Source organism: Phyllobates terribilis, unplaced genomic scaffold, assembly GCF_046119375.1.
Source record: "Phyllobates terribilis strain yellow unplaced genomic scaffold, ASM4611937v1 Scaffold_38__1_contigs__length_12584779, whole genome shotgun sequence".
Lineage (NCBI taxonomy): Eukaryota > Metazoa > Chordata > Amphibia > Anura > Dendrobatidae > Phyllobates > Phyllobates terribilis.
In genome coordinates this window covers 1,717,646-1,742,516 of record NW_027362798.1, presented here as the reverse complement: position 1 = coordinate 1,742,516, position 24,871 = coordinate 1,717,646, and the positions used below count along the sequence as shown (strand labels likewise).

The following is a 24,871-nucleotide window of genomic DNA, read 5'->3' as shown; positions in this document are numbered from 1 at the left end:
AATTGAAAAATTCCCCATCCTAAGGCCAGAAGGCCTGGAATAAGGGTGTGTGTGAAGAAAGAAATATTGAAGTGCTAGTGCAAATGTGCCATAAACTCAAGTGGGGTTCCCAATCCCAGTGAGTTGAGGCACCCCAGGGTCACCACTCCTGGGGCACTTCACACTTCGGGCTTTCGATCTTCCCCGGCCCAATGGCGTCGATCCTGGGGGGCCATGCTTTCCACCAGATGACTATATTAGCCACCTGGCGTACTAACAAGCGCCTAAACCCCAGTGTGCATAATGTATCAATCTACTAGGGCAGCCAACATCCAAAACCGCCTTTTCGAAAGATACTACACTTGATCTTAGCCAAAAGGCCGAGAAGCGATAACCAGAATTGGTTTCAAACTACGGAGCCACCCAAGGATCCTGAAAAGTCCATTTGTGGAGATGAGCTCCTGGACTCCCGTTAAGAAGACATGTTGTCAACCTCTAGATCCCTTACATGCCTGCACTTTTCGGCTTGCTGCTGCTGCAATCCACGCGTTTTAGATCTGCATAACTCCACCTCTTTAAACACAGCACCTTCACCCCCTGCTGTTCCCACCCGCCTCAACACCGTTGGAAGGGAGGAGAACCAATTAAGGCGGGGGGTGGGGTGGAACGAGCAGCTGTCTACCCTTAGCAGGAGGGCTCCTGATTACATACCTCTCCTGCTGCTGCTGCTGCTGGCTGTCCAGCAGCAGACTGAAGGTGGCTGCTGCTGTGCACAGGTATATAAAGGCTTAGAGCCTATTATGACACGCGCAGCCAGCGTTCCATTGCCACATTCCATCTACTGCAGGCAGGATACCTGGCTGGCTGAATGTCGCTGAGAAGCTCACAGAGACCGCCATAAGCAACAGTTTAACAGAATGCCACAGACTAATCAACCAAACTTTTTGGGTTGGGTTCTCTTTTATAGTCTGCAGGCATTAAATGAAAGAAGTCAGTGTTCCAGCAGAAGGAGACAACGTTTCAGAAAAGGCATTGTAGCAAACCAAAAAAGAAATTTTAAGCGCAGCAGAGTAACCAGCGCACATACCTGTTAGCTCAGGTGAGTTTAAAAGGCTGCTGTTGATAACAAGGGCATTTGCTAAATAGATGGTGTGTGTGCAACAATATACTGAAAGGTCAATTATATTGTGCAGCTTATCTCACCACCTGTAGTTATTTAGGTGAAAGCTCCAAAATGCTTGCCTAATATGTCTGTTTATCCAAAAGGAAGTAAAAAGGGAGAGCTAGAAAGATAGCATTGCATCACATTACATGGCAATGCAATGCACAGTTGCTGAAGTTGAACCAAAATGAGCTTGTAATCTGGCTTCTGCAACTTTGAACATGAAAAATCCAATGAGGAGAAGAAAAGCAAAGCCAAAGAGTCCATCCCAAAATCCGACAAACAAGCAAAATGAACAAAAAACATTGAATTCAATTCTTTCTGATTTTAGAAACTGCATTAAAGAAGGGGTGCACCGGTCCTGGAGATACTGCAATACCAGGTCAATGCGTGGAGTGGACAGAGCAAGCTCTTTTTCCATCTCCCTGTTCTAAAAATCCATTTAATATATGGTCCCCAGATAGGGGACGTATCAGATATTAAACTGATAAGAACAGATACTACACTTGATCTTAGCCAAAAGGCCGAGAAGCGATAACCAGAATTGGTTTCAAACTACGGAGCCACCCAAGGATCCTGAAAAGTCCATTTGTGGAGATGAGCTCCTGGACTCCCGTTAAGAAGACATGTTGTCAACCTCTAGATCCCTTACATGCCTGCACTTTTCGGCTTGCTGCTGCTGCAATCCACGCGTTTTAGATCTGCATAACTCCACCTCTTTAAACACAGCACCTTCACCCCCTGCTGTTCCCACCCGCCTCAACACCGTTGGAAGGGAGGAGAACCAATTAAGGCGGGGGGTGGGGTGGAACGAGCAGCTGTCTACCCTTAGCAGGAGGGCTCCTGATTACATACCTCTCCTGCTGCTGCTGCTGCTGGCTGTCCAGCAGCAGACTGAAGGTGGCTGCTGCTGTGCACAGGTATATAAAGGCTCAGAGCCTATTATGACACGCGCAGCCAGCGTTCCATTGCCACATTCCATCTACTGCAGGCAGGATACCTGGCTGGCTGAATGTCGCTGAGAAGCTCACAGAGACCGCCATAAGCAACAGTTTAACAGAATGCCACAGACTAATCAACCAAACTTTTTGGGTTGGGTTCTCTTTTATAGTCTGCAGGCATTAAATGAAAGAAGTCAGTGTTCCAGCAGAAGGAGACAACGTTTCAGAAAAGGCATTGTAGCAAACCAAAAAAGAAATTTTAAGCGCAGCAGAGTAACCAGCGCACATACCTGTTAGCTCAGGTGAGTTTAAAAGGCTGCTGTTGATAACAAGGGCATTTGCTAAATAGATGGTGTGTGTGCAACAATATACTGAAAGGTCAATTATATTGTGCAGCTTATCTCACCACCTGTAGTTATTTAGGTGAAAGCTCCAAAATGCTTGCCTAATATGTCTGTTTATCCAAAAGGAAGTAAAAAGGGAGAGCTAGAAAGATAGCATTGCATCACATTACATGGCAATGCAATGCACAGTTGCTGAAGTTGAACCAAAATGAGCTTGTAATCTGGCTTCTGCAACTTTGAACATGAAAAATCCAATGAGGAGAAGAAAAGCAAAGCCAAAGAGTCCATCCCAAAATCCGACAAACAAGCAAAATGAACAAAAAACATTGAATTCAATTCTTTCTGATTTTAGAAACTGCATTAAAGAAGGGGTGCACCGGTCCTGGAGATACTGCAATACCAGGTCAATGCGTGGAGTGGACAGAGCAAGCTCTTTTTCCATCTCCCTGTTCTAAAAATCCATTTAATATATGGTCCCCAGATAGGGGACGTATCAGATATTAAACTGATAAGAACAGATACTACACTTGATCTTAGCCAAAAGGCCGAGAAGCGATAACCAGAATTGGTTTCAAACTACGGAGCCACCCAAGGATCCTGAAAAGTCCATTTGTGGAGATGAGCTCCTGGACTCCCGTTAAGAAGACATGTTGTCAACCTCTAGATCCCTTACATGCCTGCACTTTTCGGCTTGCTGCTGCTGCAATCCACGCGTTTTAGATCTGCATAACTCCACCTCTTTAAACACAGCACCTTCACCCCCTGCTGTTCCCACCCGCCTCAACACCGTTGGAAGGGAGGAGAACCAATTAAGGCGGGGGGTGGGGTGGAACGAGCAGCTGTCTACCCTTAGCAGGAGGGCTCCTGATTACATACCTCTCCTGCTGCTGCTGCTGCTGGCTGTCCAGCAGCAGACTGAAGGTGGCTGCTGCTGTGCACAGGTATATAAAGGCTCAGAGCCTATTATGACACGCGCAGCCAGCGTTCCATTGCCACATTCCATCTACTGCAGGCAGGATACCTGGCTGGCTGAATGTCGCTGAGAAGCTCACAGAGACCGCCATAAGCAACAGTTTAACAGAATGCCACAGACTAATCAACCAAACTTTTTGGGCTGGGTTCTCTTTTATAGTCTGCAGGCATTAAATGAAAGAAGTCAGTGTTCCAGCAGAAGGAGACAACGTTTCAGAAAAGGCATTGTAGCAAACCAAAAAAGAAATTTTAAGCGCAGCAGAGTAACCAGCGCACATACCTGTTAGCTCAGGTGAGTTTAAAAGGCTGCTGTTGATAACAAGGGCATTTGCTAAATAGATGGTGTGTGTGCAACAATATACTGAAAGGTCAATTATATTGTGCAGCTTATCTCACCACCTGTAGTTATTTAGGTGAAAGCTCCAAAATGCTTGCCTAATATGTCTGTTTATCCAAAAGGAAGTAAAAAGGGAGAGCTAGAAAGATAGCATTGCATCACATTACATGGCAATGCAATGCACAGTTGCTGAAGTTGAACCAAAATGAGCTTGTAATCTGGCTTCTGCAACTTTGAACATGAAAAATCCAATGAGGAGAAGAAAAGCAAAGCCAAAGAGTCCATCCCAAAATCCGACAAACAAGCAAAATGAACAAAAAACATTGAATTCAATTCTTTCTGATTTTAGAAACTGCATTAAAGAAGGGGTGCACCGGTCCTGGAGATACTGCAATACCAGGTCAATGCGTGGAGTGGACAGAGCAAGCTCTTTTTCCATCTCCCTGTTCTAAAAATCCATTTAATATAGGGTCCCCAGATAGGGGACGTATCAGATATTAAACTGATAAGAACAAATACTACACTTGATCTTAGCCAAAAGGCCGAGAAGCGATAACCAGAATTGGTTTCAAACTACGGAGCCACCCAAGGATCCTGAAAAGTCCATTTGTGGAGATGAGCTCCTGGACTCCCGTTAAGAAGACATGTTGTCAACCTCTAGATCCCTTACATGCCTGCACTTTTCGGCTTGCTGCTGCTGCAATCCACGCGTTTTAGATCTGCATAACTCCACCTCTTTAAACACAGCACCTTCACCCCCTGCTGTTCCCACCCGCCTCAACACCGTTGGAAGGGAGGAGAACCAATTAAGGCGGGGGGTGGGGTGGAACGAGCAGCTGTCTACCCTTAGCAGGAGGGCTCCTGATTACATACCTCTCCTGCTGCTGCTGCTGCTGGCTGTCCAGCAGCAGACTGAAGGTGGCTGCTGCTGTGCACAGGTATATAAAGGCTCAGAGCCTATTATGACACGCGCAGCCAGCGTTCCATTGCCACATTCCATCTACTGCAGGCAGGATACCTGGCTGGCTGAATGTCGCTGAGAAGCTCACAGAGACCGCCATAAGCAACAGTTTAACAGAATGCCACAGACTAATCAACCAAACTTTTTGGGTTGGGTTCTCTTTTATAGTCTGCAGGCATTAAATGAAAGAAGTCAGTGTTCCAGCAGAAGGAGACAACGTTTCAGAAAAGGCATTGTAGCAAACCAAAAAAGAAATTTTAAGCGCAGCAGAGTAACCAGCGCACATACCTGTTAGCTCAGGTGAGTTTAAAAGGCTGCTGTTGATAACAAGGGCATTTGCTAAATAGATGGTGTGTGTGCAACAATATACTGAAAGGTCAATTATATTGTGCAGCTTATCTCACCACCTGTAGTTATTTAGGTGAAAGCTCCAAAATGCTTGCCTAATATGTCTGTTTATCCAAAAGGAAGTAAAAAGGGAGAGCTAGAAAGATAGCATTGCATCACATTACATGGCAATGCAATGCACAGTTGCTGAAGTTGAACCAAAATGAGCTTGTAATCTGGCTTCTGCAACTTTGAACATGAAAAATCCAATGAGGAGAAGAAAAGCAAAGCCAAAGAGTCCATCCCAAAATCCGACAAACAAGCAAAATGAACCAAAAACATTGAATTCAATTCTTTCTGATTTTAGAAACTGCATTAAAGAAGGGGTGCACCGGTCCTGGAGATACTGCAATACCAGGTCAATGCGTGGAGTGGACAGAGCAAGCTCTTTTTCCATCTCCCTGTTCTAAAAATCCATTTAATATATGGTCCCCAGATAGGGGACGTATCAGATATTAAACTGATAAGAACAGATACTACACTTGATCTTAGCCAAAAGGCCGAGAAGCGATAACCAGAATTGGTTTCAAACTACGGAGCCACCCAAGGATCCTGAAAAGTCCATTTGTGGAGATGAGCTCCTGGACTCCCGTTAAGAAGACATGTTGTCAACCTCTAGATCCCTTACATGCCTGCACTTTTCGGCTTGCTGCTGCTGCAATCCACGCGTTTTAGATCTGCATAACTCCACCTCTTTAAACACAGCACCTTCACCCCCTGCTGTTCCCACCCGCCTCAACACCGTTGGAAGGGAGGAGAACCAATTAAGGCGGGGGGTGGGGTGGAACGAGCAGCTGTCTACCCTTAGCAGGAGGGCTCCTGATTACATACCTCTCCTGCTGCTGCTGCTGCTGGCTGTCCAGCAGCAGACTGAAGGTGGCTGCTGCTGTGCACAGGTATATAAAGGCTCAGAGCCTATTATGACACGCGCAGCCAGCGTTCCATTGCCACATTCCATCTTCTGCAGGCAGGATACCTGGCTGGCTGAATGTCGCTGAAAAGCTCACAGAGACCGCCATAAGCAACAGTTTAACAGAATGCCACAGACTAATCAACCAAACTTTTTGGGTTGGGTTCTCTTTTATAGTCTGCAGGCATTAAATGAAAGAAGTCAGTGTTCCAGCAGAAGGAGACAACGTTTCAGAAAAGGCATTGTAGCAAACCAAAAAAGAAATTTTAAGCGCAGCAGAGTAACCAGCGCACATACCTGTTAGCTCAGGTGAGTTTAAAAGGCTGCTGTTGATAACAAGGGCATTTGCTAAATAGATGGTGTGTGTGCAACAATATACTGAAAGGTCAATTATATTGTGCAGCTTATCTCACCACCTGTAGTTATTTAGGTGAAAGCTCCAAAATGCTTGCCTAATATGTCTGTTTATCCAAAAGGAAGTAAAAAGGGAGAGCTAGAAAGATAGCATTGCATCACATTACATGGCAATGCAATGCACAGTTACTGAAGTTGAACCAAAATGAGCTTGTAATCTGGCTTCTGCAACTTTGAACATGAAAAATCCAATGAGGAGAAGAAAAGCAAAGCCAAAGAGTCCATCCCAAAATCCGACAAACAAGCAAAATGAACAAAAAACATTGAATTCAATTCTTTCTGATTTTAGAAACTGCATTAAAGAAGGGGTGCACCGGTCCTGGAGATACTGCAATACCAGGTCAATGCGTGGAGTGGACAGAGCAAGCTCTTTTTCCATCTCCCTGTTCTAAAAATCCATTTAATATATGGTCCCCAGATAGGGGACGTATCAGATATTAAACTGATAAGAACAGATACTACACTTGATCTTAGCCAAAAGGCCGAGAAGCGATAACCAGAATTGGTTTCAAACTACGGAGCCACCCAAGGATCCTGAAAAGTCCATTTGTGGAGATGAGCTCCTGGACTCCCGTTAAGAAGACATGTTGTCAACCTCTAGATCCCTTACATGCCTGCACTTTTCGGCTTGCTGCTGCTGCAATCCACGCGTTTTAGATCTGCATAACTCCACCTCTTTAAACACAGCACCTTCACCCCCTGCTGTTCCCACCCGCCTCAACACCGTTGGAAGGGAGGAGAACCAATTAAGGCGGGGGGTGGGGTGGAACGAGCAGCTGTCTACCCTTAGCAGGAGGGCTCCTGATTACATACCTCTCCTGCTGCTGCTGCTGCTGGCTGTCCAGCAGCAGACTGAAGGTGGCTGCTGCTGTGCACAGGTATATAAAGGCTCAGAGCCTATTATGACACGCGCAGCCAGCGTTCCATTGCCACATTCCATCTACTGCAGGCAGGATACCTGGCTGGCTGAATGTCGCTGAGAAGCTCACAGAGACCGCCATAAGCAACAGTTTAACAGAATGCCACAGACTAATCAACCAAACTTTTTGGGTTGGGTTCTCTTTTATAGTCTGCGGGCATTAAATGAAAGAAGTCAGTGTTCCAGCAGAAGGAGACAACGTTTCAGAAAAGGCATTGTAGCAAACCAAAAAAGAAATTTTAAGCGCAGCAGAGTAACCAGCGCACATACCTGTTAGCTCAGGTGAGTTTAAAAGGCTGCTGTTGATAACAAGGGCATTTGCTAAATAGATGGTGTGTGTGCAACAATATACTGAAAGGTCAATTATATTGTGCAGCTTATCTCACCACCTGTAGTTATTTAGGTGAAAGCTCCAAAATGCTTGCCTAATATGTCTGTTTATCCAAAAGGAAGTAAAAAGGGAGAGCTAGAAAGATAGCATTGCATCACATTACATGGCAATGCAATGCACAGTTGCTGAAGTTGAACCAAAATGAGCTTGTAATCTGGCTTCTGCAACTTTGAACATGAAAAATCCAATGAGGAGAAGAAAAGCAAAGCCAAAGAGTCCATCCCAAAATCCGACAAACAAGCAAAATGAACAAAAAACATTGAATTCAATTCTTTCTGATTTTAGAAACTGCATTAAAGAAGGGGTGCACCGGTCCTGGAGATACTGCAATACCAGGTCAATGCGTGGAGTGGACAGAGCAAGCTCTTTTTCCATCTCCCTGTTCTAAAAATCCATTTAATATATGGTCCCCAGATAGGGGACGTATCAGATATTAAACTGATAAGAACAGATACTACACTTGATCTTAGCCAAAAGGCCGAGAAGCGATAACCAGAATTGGTTTCAAACTACGGAGCCACCCAAGGATCCTGAAAAGTCCATTTGTGGAGATGAGCTCCTGGACTCCCGTTAAGAAGACATGTTGTCAACCTCTAGATCCCTTACATGCCTGCACTTTTCGGCTTGCTGCTGCTGCAATCCACGCGTTTTAGATCTGCATAACTCCACCTCTTTAAACACAGCACCTTCACCCCCTGCTGTTCCCACCCGCCTCAACACCGTTGGAAGGGAGGAGAACCAATTAAGGCGGGGGGTGGGGTGGAACGAGCAGCTGTCTACCCTTAGCAGGAGGGCCCCTGATTACATACCTCTCCTGCTGCTGCTGCTGCTGGCTCTCCAGCAGCAGACTGAAGGTGGCTGCTGCTGTACACAGGTATATAAAGGCTCAGAGCCTATTATGACACGCGCAGCCAGCGTTCCATTGCCACATTCCATCTACTGCAGGCAGGATACCTGGCTGGCTGAATGTCGCTGAGAAGCTCACAGAGACCGCCATAAGCAACAGTTTAACAGAATGCCACAGACTAATCAACCAAACTTTTTGGGTTGGGTTCTCTTTTATAGTCTGCAGGCATTAAATGAAAGAAGTCAGTGTTCCAGCAGAAGGAGACAACGTTTCAGAAAAGGCATTGTAGCAAACCAAAAAAGAAATTTTAAGCGCAGCAGAGTAACCAGCGCACATACCTGTTAGCTCAGGTGAGTTTAAAAGGCTGCTGTTGATAACAAGGGCATTTGCTAAATAGATGGTGTGTGTGCAACAATATACTGAAAGGTCAATTATATTGTGCAGCTTATCTCACCACCTGTAGTTATTTAGGTGAAAGCTCCAAAATGCTTGCCTAATATGTCTGTTTATCCAAAAGGAAGTAAAAAGGGAGAGCTAGAAAGATAGCATTGCATCACATTACATGGCAATGCAATGCACAGTTGCTGAAGTTGAACCAAAATGAGCTTGTAATCTGGCTTCTGCAACTTTGAACATGAAAAATCCAATGAGGAGAAGAAAAGCAAAGCCAAAGAGTCCATCAAAAAATCCGACAAACAAGCAAAATGAACAAAAAACATTGAATTCAATTCTTTCTGATTTTAGAAACTGCATTAAAGAAGGGGTGCACCGGTCCTGGAGATACTGCAATACCAGGTCAATGCGTGGAGTGGACAGAGCAAGCTCTTTTTCCATCTCCCTGTTCTAAAAATCCATTTAATATATGGTCCCCAGATAGGGGACGTATCAGATATTAAACTGATAAGAACAGATACTACACTTGATCTTAGCCAAAAGGCCGAGAAGCGATAACCAGAATTGGTTTCAAACTACGGAGCCACCCAAGGATCCTGAAAAGTCCATTTGTGGAGATGAGCTCCTGGACTCCCGTTAAGAAGACATGTTGTCAACCTCTAGATCCCTTACATGCCTGCACTTTTCGGCTTGCTGCTGCTGCAATCCACGCGTTTTAGATCTGCATAACTCCACCTCTTTAAACACAGCACCTTCACCCCCTGCTGTTCCCACCCGCCTCAACACCGTTGGAAGGGAGGAGAACCAATTAAGGCGGGGGGTGGGGTGGAACGAGCAGCTGTCTACCCTTAGCAGGAGGGCTCCTGATTACATACCTCTCCTGCTGCTGCTGCTGCTGGCTGTCCAGCAGCAGACTGAAGGTGGCTGCTGCTGTGCACAGGTATATAAAGGCTCAGAGCCTATTATGACACGCGCAGCCAGCGTTCCATTGCCACATTCCATCTACTGCAGGCAGGATACCTGGCTGGCTGAATGTCGCTGAGAAGCTCACAGAGACCGCCATAAGCAACAGTTTAACAGAATGCCACAGACTAATCAACCAAACTTTTTGGGTTGGGTTCTCTTTTATAGTCTGCGGGCATTAAATGAAAGAAGTCAGTGTTCCAGCAGAAGGAGACAACGTTTCAGAAAAGGCATTGTAGCAAACCAAAAAAGAAATTTTAAGCGCAGCAGAGTAACCAGCGCACATACCTGTTAGCTCAGGTGAGTTTAAAAGGCTGCTGTTGATAACAAGGGCATTTGCTAAATAGATGGTGTGTGTGCAACAATATACTGAAAGGTCAATTATATTGTGCAGCTTATCTCACCACCTGTAGTTATTTAGGTGAAAGCTCCAAAATGCTTGCCTAATATGTCTGTTTATCCAAAAGGAAGTAAAAAGGGAGAGCTAGAAAGATAGCATTGCATCACATTACATGGCAATGCAATGCACAGTTGCTGAAGTTGAACCAAAATGAGCTTGTAATCTGGCTTCTGCAACTTTGAACATGAAAAATCCAATGAGGAGAAGAAAAGCAAAGCCAAAGAGTCCATCCCAAAATCCGACAAACAAGCAAAATGAACAAAAAACATTGAATTCAATTCTTTCTGATTTTAGAAACTGCATTAAAGAAGGGGTGCACCGGTCCTGGAGATACTGCAATACCAGGTCAATGCGTGGAGTGGACAGAGCAAGCTCTTTTTCCATCTCCCTGTTCTAAAAATCCATTTAATATATGGTCCCCAGATAGGGGACGTATCAGATATTAAACTGATAAGAACAGATACTACACTTGATCTTAGCCAAAAGGCCGAGAAGCGATAACCAGAATTGGTTTCAAACTACGGAGCCACCCAAGGATCCTGAAAAGTCCATTTGTGGAGATGAGCTCCTGGACTCCCGTTAAGAAGACATGTTGTCAACCTCTAGATCCCTTACATGCCTGCACTTTTCGGCTTGCTGCTGCTGCAATCCACGCGTTTTAGATCTGCATAACTCCACCTCTTTAAACACAGCACCTTCACCCCCTGCTGTTCCCACCCGCCTCAACACCGTTGGAAGGGAGGAGAACCAATTAAGGCGGGGGGTGGGGTGGAACGAGCAGCTGTCTACCCTTAGCAGGAGGGCCCCTGATTACATACCTCTCCTGCTGCTGCTGCTGCTGGCTGTCCAGCAGCAGACTGAAGGTGGCTGCTGCTGTACACAGGTATATAAAGGCTCAGAGCCTATTATGACACGCGCAGCCAGCGTTCCATTGCCACATTCCATCTACTGCAGGCAGGATACCTGGCTGGCTGAATGTCGCTGAGAAGCTCACAGAGACCGCCATAAGCAACAGTTTAACAGAATGCCACAGACTAATCAACCAAACTTTTTGGGTTGGGTTCTCTTTTATAGTCTGCAGGCATTAAATGAAAGAAGTCAGTGTTCCAGCAGAAGGAGACAACGTTTCAGAAAAGGCATTGTAGCAAACCAAAAAAGAAATTTTAAGCGCAGCAGAGTAACCAGCGCACATACCTGTTAGCTCAGGTGAGTTTAAAAGGCTGCTGTTGATAACAAGGGCATTTGCTAAATAGATGGTGTGTGTGCAACAATATACTGAAAGGTCAATTATATTGTGCAGCTTATCTCACCACCTGTAGTTATTTAGGTGAAAGCTCCAAAATGCTTGCCTAATATGTCTGTTTATCCAAAAGGAAGTAAAAAGGGAGAGCTAGAAAGATAGCATTGCATCACATTACATGGCAATGCAATGCACAGTTGCTGAAGTTGAACCAAAATGAGCTTGTAATCTGGCTTCTGCAACTTTGAACATGAAAAATCCAATGAGGAGAAGAAAAGCAAAGCCAAAGAGTCCATCAAAAAATCCGACAAACAAGCAAAATGAACAAAAAACATTGAATTCAATTCTTTCTGATTTTAGAAACTGCATTAAAGAAGGGGTGCACCGGTCCTGGAGATACTGCAATACCAGGTCAATGCGTGGAGTGGACAGAGCAAGCTCTTATTCCATCTCCCTGTTCTAAAAATCCATTTAATATATGGTCCCCAGATAGGGGACGTATCAGATATTAAACTGATAAGAACAGATACTACACTTGATCTTAGCCAAAAGGCCGAGAAGCGATAACCAGAATTGGTTTCAAACTACGGAGCCACCCAAGGATCCTGAAAAGTCCATTTGTGGAGATGAGCTCCTGGACTCCCGTTAAGAAGACATGTTGTCAACCTCTAGATCCCTTACATGCCTGCACTTTTCGGCTTGCTGCTGCTGCAATCCACGCGTTTTAGATCTGCATAACTCCACCTCTTTAAACACAGCACCTTCACCCCCTGCTGTTCCCACCCGCCTCAACACCGTTGGAAGGGAGGAGAACCAATTAAGGCGGGGGGTGGGGTGGAACGAGCAGCTGTCTACCCTTAGCAGGAGGGCTCCTGATTACATACCTCTCCTGCTGCTGCTGCTGCTGGCTGTCCAGCAGCAGACTGAAGGTGGCTGCTGCTGTGCACAGGTATATAAAGGCTCAGAGCCTATTATGACACGCGCAGCCAGCGTTCCATTGCCACATTCCATCTACTGCAGGCAGGATACCTGGCTGGCTGAATGTCGCTGAGAAGCTCACAGAGACCGCCATAAGCAACAGTTTAACAGAATGCCACAGACTAATCAACCAAACTTTTTGGGTTGGGTTCTCTTTTATAGTCTGCAGGCATTAAATGAAAGAAGTCAGTGTTCCAGCAGAAGGAGACAACGTTTCAGAAAAGGCATTGTAGCAAACCAAAAAAGAAATTTTAAGCGCAGCAGAGTAACCAGCGCACATACCTGTTAGCTCAGGTGAGTTTAAAAGGCTGCTGTTGATAACAAGGGCATTTGCTAAATAGATGGTGTGTGTGCAACAATATACTGAAAGGTCAATTATATTGTGCAGCTTATCTCACCACCTGTAGTTATTTAGGTGAAAGCTCCAAAATGCTTGCCTAATATGTCTGTTTATCCAAAAGGAAGTAAAAAGGGAGAGCTAGAAAGATAGCATTGCATCACATTACATGGCAATGCAATGCACAGTTGCTGAAGTTGAACCAAAATGAGCTTGTAATCTGGCTTCTGCAACTTTGAACATGAAAAATCCAATGAGGAGAAGAAAAGCAAAGCCAAAGAGTCCATCCCAAAATCCGACAAACAAGCAAAATGAACAAAAAACATTGAATTCAATTCTTTCTGATTTTAGAAACTGCATTAAAGAAGGGGTGCACCGGTCCTGGAGATATTGCAATACCAGGTCAATGCGTGGAGTGGACAGAGCAAGCTCTTTTTCCATCTCCCTGTTCTAAAAATCCATTTAATATATGGTCCCCAGATAGGGGACGTATCAGATATTAAACTGATAAGAACAGATACTACACTTGATCTTAGCCAAAAGGCCGAGAAGCGATAACCAGAATTGGTTTCAAACTACGGAGCCACCCAAGGATCCTGAAAAGTCCATTTGTGGAGATGAGCTCCTGGACTCCCGTTAAGAAGACATGTTGTCAACCTCTAGATCCCTTACATGCCTGCACTTTTCGGCTTGCTGCTGCTGCAATCCACGCGTTTTAGATCTGCATAACTCCACCTCTTTAAACACAGCACCTTCACCCCCTGCTGTTCCCACCCGCCTCAACACCGTTGGAAGGGAGGAGAACCAATTAAGGCGGGGGGTGGGGTGGAACGAGCAGCTGTCTACCCTTAGCAGGAGGGCTCCTGATTACATACCTCTCCTGCTGCTGCTGCTGCTGCTGGCTGTCCAGCAGCAGACTGAAGGTGGCTGCTGCTGTGCACAGGTATATAAAGGCTCAGAGCCTATTATGACACGCGCAGCCAGCGTTCCATTGCCACATTCCATCTACTGCAGGCAGGATACCTGGCTGGCTGAATGTCGCTGAGAAGCTCACAGAGACCGCCATAAGCAACAGTTTAACAGAATGCCACAGACTAATCAACCAAACTTTTTGGGTTGGGTTCTCTTTTATAGTCTGCAGGCATTAAATGAAAGAAGTCAGTGTTCCAGCAGAAGGAGACAACGTTTCAGAAAAGGCATTGTAGCAAACCAAAAAAGAAATTTTAAGCGCAGCAGAGTAACCAGCGCACATACCTGTTAGCTCAGGTGAGTTTAAAAGGCTGCTGTTGATAACAAGGGCATTTGCTAAATAGATGGTGTGTGTGCAACAATATACTGAAAGGTAAATTATATTGTGCAGCTTATCTCACCACCTGTAGTTATTTAGGTGAAAGCTCCAAAATGCTTGCCTAATATGTCTGTTTATCCAAAAGGAAGTAAAAAGGGAGAGCTAGAAAGATAGCATTGCATCACATTACATGGCAATGCAATGCATAGTTGCTGAAGTTGAACCAAAATGAGCTTGTAATCTGGCTTCTGCAACTTTGAACATGAAAAATCCAATGAGGAGAAGAAAAGCAAAGCCAAAGAGTCCATCCCAAAATCCGACAAACAAGCAAAATGAACAAAAAACATTGAATTCAATTCTTTCTGATTTTAGAAACTGCATTAAAGAAGGGGTGCACCGGTCCTGGAGATACTGCAATACCAGGTCAATGCGTGGAGTGCACAGAGCAAGCTCTTTTTCCATCTCCCTGTTCTAAAAATCCATTTAATATATGGTCCCCAGATAGGGGACGTATCAGATATTAAACTGATAAGAACAGATACTACAATTGATCTTAGCCAAAAGGCCGAGAAGCGATAACCAGAATTGGTTTCAAACTACGGAGCCACCCAAGGATCCTGAAAAGTCCATTTGTGGAGATGAGCTCCTGGACTCCCGTTAAGAAGACATGTTGTCAACCTCTAGATCCCTTACATGCCTGCACTTTTCGGCTTGCTGCTGCTGCAATCCACGCGTTTTAGATCTGCATAACTCCACCTCTTTAAACACAGCACCTTCACCCCCTGCTGTTCCCACCCGCCTCAACACCGTTGGAAGGGAGGAGAACCAATTAAGGCGGGGGGTGGGGTGGAACGAGCAGCTGTCTACCCTTAGCAGGAGGGCTCCTGATTACATACCTCTCCTGCTGCTGCTGCTGCTGCTGGCTGTCCAGCAGCAGACTGAAGGTGGCTGCTGCTGTGCACAGGTATATAAAGGCTCAGAGCCTATTATGACACGCGCAGCCAGCGTTCCATTGCCACATTCCATCTACTGCAGGCAGGATACCTGGCTGGCTGAATGTCGCTGAGAAGCTCACAGAGACCGCCATAAGCAACAGTTTAACAGAATGCCACAGACTAATCAACCAAACTTTTTGGGTTGGGTTCTCTTTTATAGTCTGCAGGCATTAAATGAAAGAAGTCAGTGTTCCAGCAGAAGGAGACAACGTTTCAGAAAAGGCATTGTAGCAAACCAAAAAAGAAATTTTAAGCGCAGCAGAGTAACCAGCGCACATACCTGTTAGCTCAGGTGAGTTTAAAAGGCTGCTGTTGATAACAAGGGCATTTGCTAAATAGATGGTGTGTGTGCAACAATATACTGAAAGGTCAATTATATTGTGCAGCTTATCTCACCACCTGTAGTTATTTAGGTGAAAGCTCCAAAATGCTTGCCTAATATGTCTGTTTATCCAAAAGGAAGTAAAAAGGGAGAGCTAGAAAGATAGCATTGCATCACATTACATGGCAATGCAATGCACAGTTCCTGAAGTTGAACCAAAATGAGCTTGTAATCTGGCTTCTGCAACTTTGAACATGAAAAATCCAATGAGGAGAAGAAAAGCAAAGCCAAAGAGTCCATCCCAAAATCCGACAAACAAGCAAAATGAACAAAAAACATTGAATTCAATTCTTTCTGATTTTAGAAACTGCATTAAAGAAGGGGTGCACCGGTCCTGGAGATACTGCAATACCAGGTCAATGCGTGGAGTGGACAGAGCAAGCTCTTTTTCCATCTCCCTGTTCTAAAAATCCATTTAATATATGGTCCCCAGATAGGGGACGTATCAGATATTAAACTGATAAGAATAGATTTTTTTTTGATTGAATATATCTTTTATTAGCACAAAAAATAAGTTAACAGACAGTGTACAGTGCCGCAGCCCAGTACACACAGAATTCTACATCATATTTACATAGCATGAGGATACGACGCACTAACTAGACACATCACACCCCTATGCTACACAAAACACTCAATCTGAAAGAAAAAGCATGTCAATCAATACAGTACGACGAACCGTGATAAGGGATGGGGATTGGAAAAAGGGGATGGGGAGGGGAAAATCACAGGCCCGAAGCTTTATTGAAAGACAAGACACATAAGGGGAGAGGGGGAGGAGGGGTTTAGTCCTCGTCCTCGTCCTCCGGACCGTCCATGATGGAATAGTCTCTGAGCAGGCTGTGGATCAGCCTGCGGCAGTCCTGGATGGACATCCTCTCCCTCCTCAAGATGAGCCGGTTCCTGGCGACCCAAACGGCATCCTTGAAGCAGTTCATAAGGCGCCAAGCCTCCTGGATGGCTCCGACGGTATGAACCCCAGGGAAGAGTCCGTAAAGCACAGAATGGTGCGATAGGCTCGCCCTGGGGACAGAGTTCCTCAGGTCGTCCTCAAGTGCAGTCAATAGGCGCTGTGCAAATCCGCAGTCCCAAAAAGTGTGCAAAGATGTTTCCTCCACGAAGGGGCACCTTGGGCAGTACCGGGTCTTGCACAGGTTCCGGGCATGCATGAATGACCGGACGGGCAGTCCGCCCTGAATCGCCATCCACGACAAGTCCTTGTGCCCGTTGGTCAGCCTGTCAGACGACACATTTGTCCACACAGTCTCCAGCGTGTCCTGGTGAAGTCCTGTGATGTTCTCCACGTCATCCTTGGCTCTGATTAGCTTGTGGATAGTTTTGGGCTTCCACAAGTCGGGCTTGAGTCCCTCCAGTTGATGCTCCCCCACAAATCGAACGACGTCTCCGTAGAACCATGGCGTCGTCCAGTTGTAGGGGAAGGAGCTGTCCCACTTGTCCCAGCCGAGTCGCCTCCAAAGAGGAAGCAGGAAGAAGCGAGACATGGACCTGCCCGCGGAGCCATTCTTGACTTGCAAAGTCCGGCGGACACAATCACACACAAAAGAGGATCGCAGGAGGGTGGGGATATCTGGAACGCCCTTCCCACCCTTGCGAGGCTCCTTGTACATGACGGCCCGCCTGACTCTGTCCATCTTGGATCCCCAGACAAAGTGAAACACTGTCCTGGTAATGGCCCTGCACACAGTGACGTGTGGGGGCCAGGCCTGCGCCGTGTACTGCAAGACGGGCAGGACCTCATTACGCAGGACGAGTGCCTTACCCTCACAAGTGAGGTGTCTGAGGCTCCAGAGTCCGATCCGTTGCTTCACCTTGGCCAAGCGTTCTTGCCAGGACTTGAGGGCTGCTCCTTCCTTCCCGAACCAGACTCCCAGCACCTTGAGGAAATCCGGTTGAATGTTGAAGGGGAAGGGGGCGGAGGAGGCCGGCTGCCAATCCCCGAAGAGCATGGCTTCCGACTTCCTGCAGTTGACTTTGGCCCCTGAAGCCCGGCCGAACCTCTCACACGTCTGGACGAGGGCGTCGACTGAACCACGATCAGCGCAGAAGACGGTGACGTCGTCCATGTAGAGCGAGCACTTGACCTCGTGTCGTCCCGGACCCGGTGCGGTGATCCCTCTGATCTCTCCATTCTGCCGGATAGCCTCTGCGAAGAGTTCTATAACACAAACAAAAAGAAGAGGTGATAGAGGGCAGCCTTGTCTGACCCCAGAGAGGACAGGGAAGGGGTCAGTCTTCCAGCCGTTCACCAACACCGAGCTGTGGATATCAAAATACATCAGACGGACATACGAACAAAACATGTTACCCAAACCTAACCGGTGCAGAGCTCGGCCCATGAACTCGTGGGAAACCCGGTCGAAGGCCTTCTCCTGATCCAAGGAGACCAGGGCCGCGTGTGCGCGGCGGACCTTGATGTACTCGACCGTGTCCCGCACGAGAGCGAGGCTGTCTGCGATGCGACGTCCAGGGATGCCGCAGGTCTGGTCCGGGTGGATGATCCGTCCGATGACCGTCTTAAGTCGTGTCGCCATCGTCTTGGCCAGGATCTTGTAGTCCACGTTGAGCAGAGTGATGGGACGCCAATTCCTCAGGTCGCACCTCTCTCCCTTCCGCTTGTACAGGATCGTGACCATTCCTTCCCTCAAAGATGGAGGCATTCTACCCTCCACCACCATCTCCTCGTACAGGTCCAACAGGTCCGGACAGATGAGGTCTCCCAGCGCTACATAGAGCTCCGCTGGAAGACCATCACTGCCCGGGGTCCTGCCGGTCCTAAAGGATTTAGCGGCAGAGAGCAATTCGCCCACCATCAGAGGTTTGTCCAAGGCTGCCGTGCCTGCAGGATCAAGATGGTTAGTGATACCTGACAGGAACTTATTAGCAGCGTCGGGGTCGGTAGTCTTGTGGGAGTAGAGTTCGCTGTAGAAGTCGCTGACGACCCTCATCACGTCCTCCTTCCCACGTCGCATGTTTCCGCTCTCGTCTCGCAGCTCGTTCAGGGGCGTGTGACCGGCATGAAGTTTCCTGAAAAAGAATGAGTTACATTTCTCACCCTTCTCCAGATTCTCCACTTTGGAACGGAAGATGATTCGCTTGGACTCCTCCTCAAAGTGCCTTTTCAGGCTCTTCTTGGTCTCCTCCAGCTCCTCCCTCACGTCCCAGCTGCAGTGAAGAAGGTCCTGCAGCGACCGCAGCTCGCGCTGCAGCCCTCTGAAGTCCCTCCTCTTCTCACACTCCTGTTGTCGACCCTTGGCCTGAAAGAAACAGCGAAACTCAAGTTTAACATATTCCCACCAATCAGAGACTGTTTGGAAGCTACCCTTGTAGGACTGCCACATTGCGTAGGCTGCTCTCAGCTCCTCCACGACTTCATCCTGAGCCAGCAGAGCACAATTCAGCTTCCAGGAGCCGGGGCCGGACGGAAAACCGTCGCCGAGGACACCTTGTAAGTGAATGGCTCTGTGGTCGGAGAAGAAGCAGGAGACCATCGAGTGCCTACTCTGCCTGACTGCCCGAGAGGTGAACACAAAGTCAATCCTGGAGCGGAGTGAGCCATCGGGTCGGCTCCACGAATAGTTCGTGGAGCCTCTCCCCATGGAGCCCACCACGTCCTGAAGAGAGGCCTCGGTTACCATCTCGATGAGCAGCTTGGACGTGATGTCCAACTTGGCAGATGTGCCAGAACTACGACCGTCCTCCTCGATGGGGCAGTTGAAATCCCCGGCCATCACTAAGGTCCTGGTGGTGGCAAGCTGAAGCCGCAGGGTCTGGAAAAGCTCCAAACGCTCATTCTTCAGTGGGGACGCATACACGTTGATGAACCTGACAGGTTCTCCCGCCCAGTTGCCATCTACAACAAGAGCCCTGCCGCAGATGAGCTCCTGGACGGACTCAAGCGTGAATGCGCCCCCCCTGATCAGAATTGCGACCCCCGCAGACTTGCAGTCACCCCCACCGGACCAGTAGGATGGACCGTGGGACCACTCCCTGGCCAGATGTTTGAAGGACCTAGAGGAGGGAAGGGAACATTCCTGCAACATATAAACATCACACAACTGGGAAGTAAGGAAGGCATAAATAGTCTGACGTCTGAACTTGTCCTTGATGCTCCTGACATTAATGGAAAATAAGTTAATATTAGCCATCATGTAGGGAAAAAAGAAAAAGTTAGCGCAGGCAATACACCTTAGTTACCACTCCGGTCGGGTGGTCCCTCGTCGGTGTTGACTGCTGGTGACGGGATCACCAGCAGGCCCTCTTCCTCCATCTGGTCAAGCAGCGCGGCCTCAATCTCGGCGACCACCAGTTCCTCCTCTTCTGGCTCGGCCACCAGGGTCTCAACCATGTGCTCCATCTCTTCTGGCTCAGGGAGGGTATCCTCCTTTTCGCCTACGAAATCCAGAATCTTCTTTTTGGAGGATTCAGTAGCAGGGCTGTCCTCCACCTTCCTCTTTCCCCGGGTTGGAACTGGGGAGACAAGAAGGGGAAAATCCTCCTCGGAATAGATAGCGGCGGGTGGAGGAAAGGTTAATTCCACCGCTACCATGGTCTGGGGAGGGAGAGTGGCTGCCGGGGCAGGGGAAAGGACACCTGCTGAGGAGTAGGGGAAGGAGGAAGAGGAAGTGGAATCCTCAGCAGGGGTGGCCGGGGTGGGGGGGGATTGGACGGGGGTGGCAGGGGGAGGGATCGAGAGAGGGGTGACAGAACTCTTACCCTCCTTTGACTTTTTCTTCTGCTTCGGAGCTGCTGGGACCGTCGCTGGGGCTTTGGCCACCGACTCCTTGACCGCTTTGGCCTTGGTCGTCTCGGCCTTGGCCGCTGGGGCCTTGGTCGTCGCGTCCTTGACCTTCACAGGCCTGGTCGTCGGGGCCTTGTCCTCCGTAGCTGGGGTCGTCGCAACCACCGATGCCCAGGATCTCTCACGCCTGGGGCAATCCTTGTACAGATGAGCCGCCAGCCCACACAGGTTGCAGGACGTCTTCTTCGGGCAGTCCTTGAGCTGTGTCCCGTCACTCGACAAATCCTGCAGGCATCCTCCTTGCAGTCCTTCATCTCGTGGCCGTTCTTGCCGCATCTCCTGCAGTTCCGCGGCATGTCCGGGTAATAGATGAGGCCGTAGGAGTTGCCCAGGGAGAATGTCGGGGGCAGGTGCCGAAGTCCGTCTGAGTACGCCAGGTCCCTGTGAAGTCTAACGGTCACCGACCACTTACCTGTCCAGAAGCCGAGTCCATTCAGGATGTGAGAGGGTTCCTTCACAACCAAACAGAAGCGTCTCAGGAAGGTACAGATGTCTTGGCCTGGGGTGTGCGGGTTGCGCATGGAGACCGTGATCCTCCTTTCATCCCTCTGGATAGGGCAGCTACCTGTAAAGGCAGAGAAAGAATTATCCGGTCCTTTTGCGCTTACCATTTCCCAGAACCTCCTGCAGGTGTTCACAGTGGCGAAGGTGACGAAGAAGATCCCCGTCAAGAAGGTCTGGATGCTGAGGGTGTCCGACCTGGAGAAGCCTCGATCCAGCAGCATCTTCTGGCAGAACACGTCCGAGGACATGTCCGGCACCCTCCCATCCACTTCCTTCAGCTTCAGGGCCACCGTCTGCCGCATCCATGGCTCCAGGGCTGGAGCTTCGTGGCGGGGCTTCTGGGGTCCCTTCTGCTGGCCAGTCGTGGAGGCAGAGTCCTTGGGGTCAGAATCGGCTCCTGGCTGGGCCCTCCTGGCTGTCCCCAGCTCCAGGCTCATCTTTTCGGCCTTCCTCGCAGCGCTTGCCATGGCTTTCCTCCTGCAGTTACTTCTTGGAGCTGGATCTGGAACTCTTCCCGAAATGGGTGGAGCTATGCAGATTCTTCTCCCGTCGTGTTCTGGACAAATTCCCCGAAAGGTCTTTGTCTCGATGATTTTCTTCCTCGAAGATTCCACAGGACAGCCCGATTCTTCTCCGAGTCTTCGTCTTCTTCTGGATTCTTTAGAGCTTCTTCCTCCCACCGATATCCGCCTTCGTTCTCTGATGTCAGCTGGGCTCCGAAGCTCTTCTCCTTCCGAGTTCGATCGCTCTCATCAAGTGTAGATCGTAGCTCTTGTGTTCTTAAAAGAACAGATACTACACTTGATCTTAGCCAAAAGGCCGAGAAGCGATAACCAGAATTGGTTTCAAACTACGGAGCCACCCAAGGATCCTGAAAAGTCCATTTGTGGAGATGAGCTCCTGGACTCCCGTTAAGAAGACATGTTGTCAACCTCTAGATCCCTTACATGCCTGCACTTTTCGGCTTGCTGCTGCTGCAATCCACGCGTTTTAGATCTGCATAACTCCACCTCTTTAAACACAGCACCTTCACCCCCTGCTGTTCCCACCCGCCTCAACACCGTTGGAAGGGAGGAGAACCAATTAAGGCGGGGGGTGGGGTGGAACGAGCAGCTGTCTACCCTTAGCAGGAGGGCTCCTGATTACATACCTCTCCTGCTGCTGCTGCTGCTGGCTGTCCAGCAGCAGACTGAAGGTGGCTGCTGCTGTGCACAGGTATATAAAGGCTCAGAGCCTATTATGACACGCGCAGCCAGCGTTCCATTGCCACATTCCATCTACTGCAGGCAGGATACCTGGCTGGCTGAATGGCGCTGAGAAGCTCACAGAGACCGCCATAAGCAACAGTTTAACAGAATGCCACAGACTAATCAACCAAACTTTTTGGGTTGGGTTCTCTTTTATAGTCTGCAGGCATTAAATGAAAGAAGTCAGTGTTCCAGCAGAAGGAGACAACGTTTCAGAAAAGGCATTGTAGCAAACCAAAAAAGAAATTTTAAGCGCAGCAGAGTAACCAGCGCACATACCTGTTAGCTCAGGTGAGTTTAAAAGGCTGCTGTTGATAACAAGGGCATTTGCTAAATAGATGGTGTGTGTGCAACAATATACTGAAAGGTCAATTATATTGTGCAGCTTATCTCACCACCTGTAGTTATTTAGGTGAAAGCTCCAAAATGCTTGCGTAATATGTCTGTTTATCCAAAAGGAAGTAAAAAGGGAGAGCTAGAAAGATAGCATTGCATCACATTACATGGCAATGCAATGCACAGTTGCTGAAGTTGAACCAAAATGAGCTTGTAATCTGGCTTCTGCAACTTTGAACATGAAAAATCCAATGAGGAGAAGAAAAGCAAAGCCAAAGAGTCCATCCCAAAATCCGACAAACAAGCAAAATGAACAAAAAACATTGAATTCAATTCTTTCTGATTTTAGAAACTGCATTAAAGAAGGGGTGCACCGGTCCTGGAGATACTGCAATACCAGGTCAATGCGTGGAGTGGACAGAGCAAGCTCTTTTTCCATCTCCCTGTTCTAAAAATCCATTTAATATATGGTCCCCAGATAGGGGACGTATCAGATATTAAACTGATAAGAACAGATACTACACTTGATCTTAGCCAAAAGGCCGAGAAGCGATAACCAGAATTGGTTTCAAACTACGGAGCCACCCAAGGATCCTGAAAAGTCCATTTGTGGAGATGAGCTCCTGGACTCCCGTTAAGAAGACATGTTGTCAACCTCTAGATCCCTTACATGCCTGCACTTTTCGGCTTGCTGCTGCTGCAATCCACGCGTTTTAGATCTGCATAACTCCACCTCTTTAAACACAGCACCTTCACCCCCTGCTGTTCCCACCCGCCTCAACACCGTTGGAAGGGAGGAGAACCAATTAAGGCGGGGGGTGGGGTGGAACGAGCAGCTGTCTACCCTTAGCAGGAGGGCTCCTGATTACATACCTCTCCTGCTGCTGCTGCTGCTGGCTGTCCAGCAGCAGACTGAAGGTGGCTGCTGCTGTGCACAGGTATATAAAGGCTCAGAGCCTATTATGACACGCGCAGCCAGCGTTCCATTGCCACATTCCATCTACTGCAGGCAGGATACCTGGCTGGCTGAATGTCGCTGAGAAGCTCACAGAGACCGCCATAAGCAACAGTTTAACAGAATGCCACAGACTAATCAACCAAACTTTTTGGGTTGGGTTCTCTTTTATAGTCTGCAGGCATTAAATGAAAGAAGTCAGTGTTCCAGCAGAAGGAGACAACGTTTCAGAAAAGGCATTGTAGCAAACCAAAAAAGAAATTTTAAGCGCAGCAGAGTAACCAGCGCACATACCTGTTAGCTCAGGTGAGTTTAAAAGGCTGCTGTTGATAACAAGGGCATTTGCTAAATAGATGGTGTGTGTGCAACAATATACTGAAAGGTCAATTATATTGTGCAGCTTATCTCACCACCTGTAGTTATTTAGGTGAAAGCTCCAAAATGCTTGCCTAATATGTCTGTTTATCCAAAAGGAAGTAAAAAGGGAGAGCTAGAAAGATAGCATTGCATCACATTACATGGCAATGCAATGCACAGTTGCTGAAGTTGAACCAAAATGAGCTTGTAATCTGGCTTCTGCAACTTTGAACATGAAAAATCCAATGAGGAGAAGAAAAGCAAAGCCAAAGAGTCCATCCCAAAATCCGACAAACAAGCAAAATGAACAAAAAACATTGAATTCAATTCTTTCTGATTTTAGAAACTGCATTAAAGAAGGGGTGCACCGGTCCTGGAGATACTGCAATACCAGGTCAATGCGTGGAGTGGACAGAGCAAGCTCTTTTTCCATCTCCCTGTTCTAAAAATCCATTTAATATATGGTCCCCAGATAGGGGACGTATCAGATATTAAACTGATAAGAACAGATACTACACTTGATCTTAGCCAAAAGGCCGAGAAGCGATAACCAGAATTGGTTTCAAACTACGGAGCCACCCAAGGATCCTGAAAAGTCCATTTGTGGAGATGAGCTCCTGGACTCCCGTTAAGAAGACATGTTGTCAACCTCTAGATCCCTTACATGCCTGCACTTTTCGGCTTGCTGCTGCTGCAATCCACGCGTTTTAGATCTGCATAACTCCACCTCTTTAAACACAGCACCTTCACCCCCTGCTGTTCCCACCCGCCTCAACACCGTTGGAAGGGAGGAGAACCAATTAAGGCGGGGGGTGGGGTGGAACGAGCAGCTGTCTACCCTTAGCAGGAGGGCTCCTGATTACATACCTCTCCTGCTGCTGCTGCTGCTGGCTGTCCAGCAGCAGACTGAAGGTGGCTGCTGCTGTGCACAGGTATATAAAGGCTCAGAGCCTATTATGACACGCGCAGCCAGCGTTCCATTGCCACATTCCATCTACTGCAGGCAGGATACCTGGCTGGCTGAATGTCGCTGAGAAGCTCACAGAGACCGCCATAAGCAACAGTTTAACAGAATGCCACAGACTAATCAACCAAACTTTTTGGGTTGGGTTC

The 24,871-nt window shown here is 47.7% G+C and overlaps 14 non-coding genes and 2 pseudogenes across 14 annotated transcripts; all 16 read right to left on the bottom strand.

The window, feature by feature from the left end:
- Positions 1–279: 279 nt before the first annotated feature.
- Positions 280–371, bottom strand: LOC141183537 (U2 spliceosomal RNA; annotated as a pseudogene).
- A 1,115-nt stretch (positions 372–1,486) lies between these two features.
- LOC141183777 (U2 spliceosomal RNA) lies at positions 1,487–1,677 on the bottom strand. The gene has a single exon (XR_012258598.1). It is a non-coding gene; the product is annotated as a U2 spliceosomal RNA (small nuclear RNA).
- A 1,115-nt stretch (positions 1,678–2,792) lies between these two features.
- LOC141183776 (U2 spliceosomal RNA) lies at positions 2,793–2,983 on the bottom strand. The gene has a single exon (XR_012258597.1). It is a non-coding gene; the product is annotated as a U2 spliceosomal RNA (small nuclear RNA).
- A 1,115-nt stretch (positions 2,984–4,098) lies between these two features.
- LOC141183227 (U2 spliceosomal RNA) lies at positions 4,099–4,289 on the bottom strand. Its single transcript, XR_012258225.1, has one exon. It is a non-coding gene; the product is annotated as a U2 spliceosomal RNA (small nuclear RNA).
- A 1,115-nt stretch (positions 4,290–5,404) lies between these two features.
- LOC141183775 (U2 spliceosomal RNA) lies at positions 5,405–5,595 on the bottom strand. The gene has a single exon (XR_012258596.1). It is a non-coding gene; the product is annotated as a U2 spliceosomal RNA (small nuclear RNA).
- Positions 5,596–6,710: 1,115 nt separating this feature from the next.
- LOC141183774 (U2 spliceosomal RNA) lies at positions 6,711–6,901 on the bottom strand. Its single transcript, XR_012258595.1, has one exon. It is a non-coding gene; the product is annotated as a U2 spliceosomal RNA (small nuclear RNA).
- A 1,115-nt stretch (positions 6,902–8,016) lies between these two features.
- On the bottom strand, positions 8,017–8,207 carry LOC141183773 (U2 spliceosomal RNA). The gene has a single exon (XR_012258594.1). It is a non-coding gene; the product is annotated as a U2 spliceosomal RNA (small nuclear RNA).
- Positions 8,208–9,322: 1,115 nt separating this feature from the next.
- Positions 9,323–9,513, bottom strand: LOC141183772 (U2 spliceosomal RNA). The gene has a single exon (XR_012258593.1). It is a non-coding gene; the product is annotated as a U2 spliceosomal RNA (small nuclear RNA).
- Positions 9,514–10,628: 1,115 nt separating this feature from the next.
- Positions 10,629–10,819, bottom strand: LOC141183769 (U2 spliceosomal RNA). The gene has a single exon (XR_012258591.1). It is a non-coding gene; the product is annotated as a U2 spliceosomal RNA (small nuclear RNA).
- Positions 10,820–11,934: 1,115 nt separating this feature from the next.
- On the bottom strand, positions 11,935–12,125 carry LOC141183611 (U2 spliceosomal RNA). Its single transcript, XR_012258447.1, has one exon. It is a non-coding gene; the product is annotated as a U2 spliceosomal RNA (small nuclear RNA).
- A 1,115-nt stretch (positions 12,126–13,240) lies between these two features.
- Positions 13,241–13,431, bottom strand: LOC141183130 (U2 spliceosomal RNA). Its single transcript, XR_012258136.1, has one exon. It is a non-coding gene; the product is annotated as a U2 spliceosomal RNA (small nuclear RNA).
- A 1,118-nt stretch (positions 13,432–14,549) lies between these two features.
- LOC141183259 (U2 spliceosomal RNA) lies at positions 14,550–14,740 on the bottom strand. Its single transcript, XR_012258254.1, has one exon. It is a non-coding gene; the product is annotated as a U2 spliceosomal RNA (small nuclear RNA).
- A 1,118-nt stretch (positions 14,741–15,858) lies between these two features.
- On the bottom strand, positions 15,859–16,054 carry LOC141183358 (U2 spliceosomal RNA). The gene has a single exon (XR_012258336.1). It is a non-coding gene; the product is annotated as a U2 spliceosomal RNA (small nuclear RNA).
- Positions 16,055–21,614: 5,560 nt separating this feature from the next.
- LOC141183485 (U2 spliceosomal RNA) lies at positions 21,615–21,694 on the bottom strand (annotated as a pseudogene).
- A 1,115-nt stretch (positions 21,695–22,809) lies between these two features.
- On the bottom strand, positions 22,810–23,000 carry LOC141183768 (U2 spliceosomal RNA). Its single transcript, XR_012258590.1, has one exon. It is a non-coding gene; the product is annotated as a U2 spliceosomal RNA (small nuclear RNA).
- Positions 23,001–24,115: 1,115 nt separating this feature from the next.
- Positions 24,116–24,306, bottom strand: LOC141183767 (U2 spliceosomal RNA). The gene has a single exon (XR_012258589.1). It is a non-coding gene; the product is annotated as a U2 spliceosomal RNA (small nuclear RNA).
- Positions 24,307–24,871: the final 565 nt, after the last annotated feature.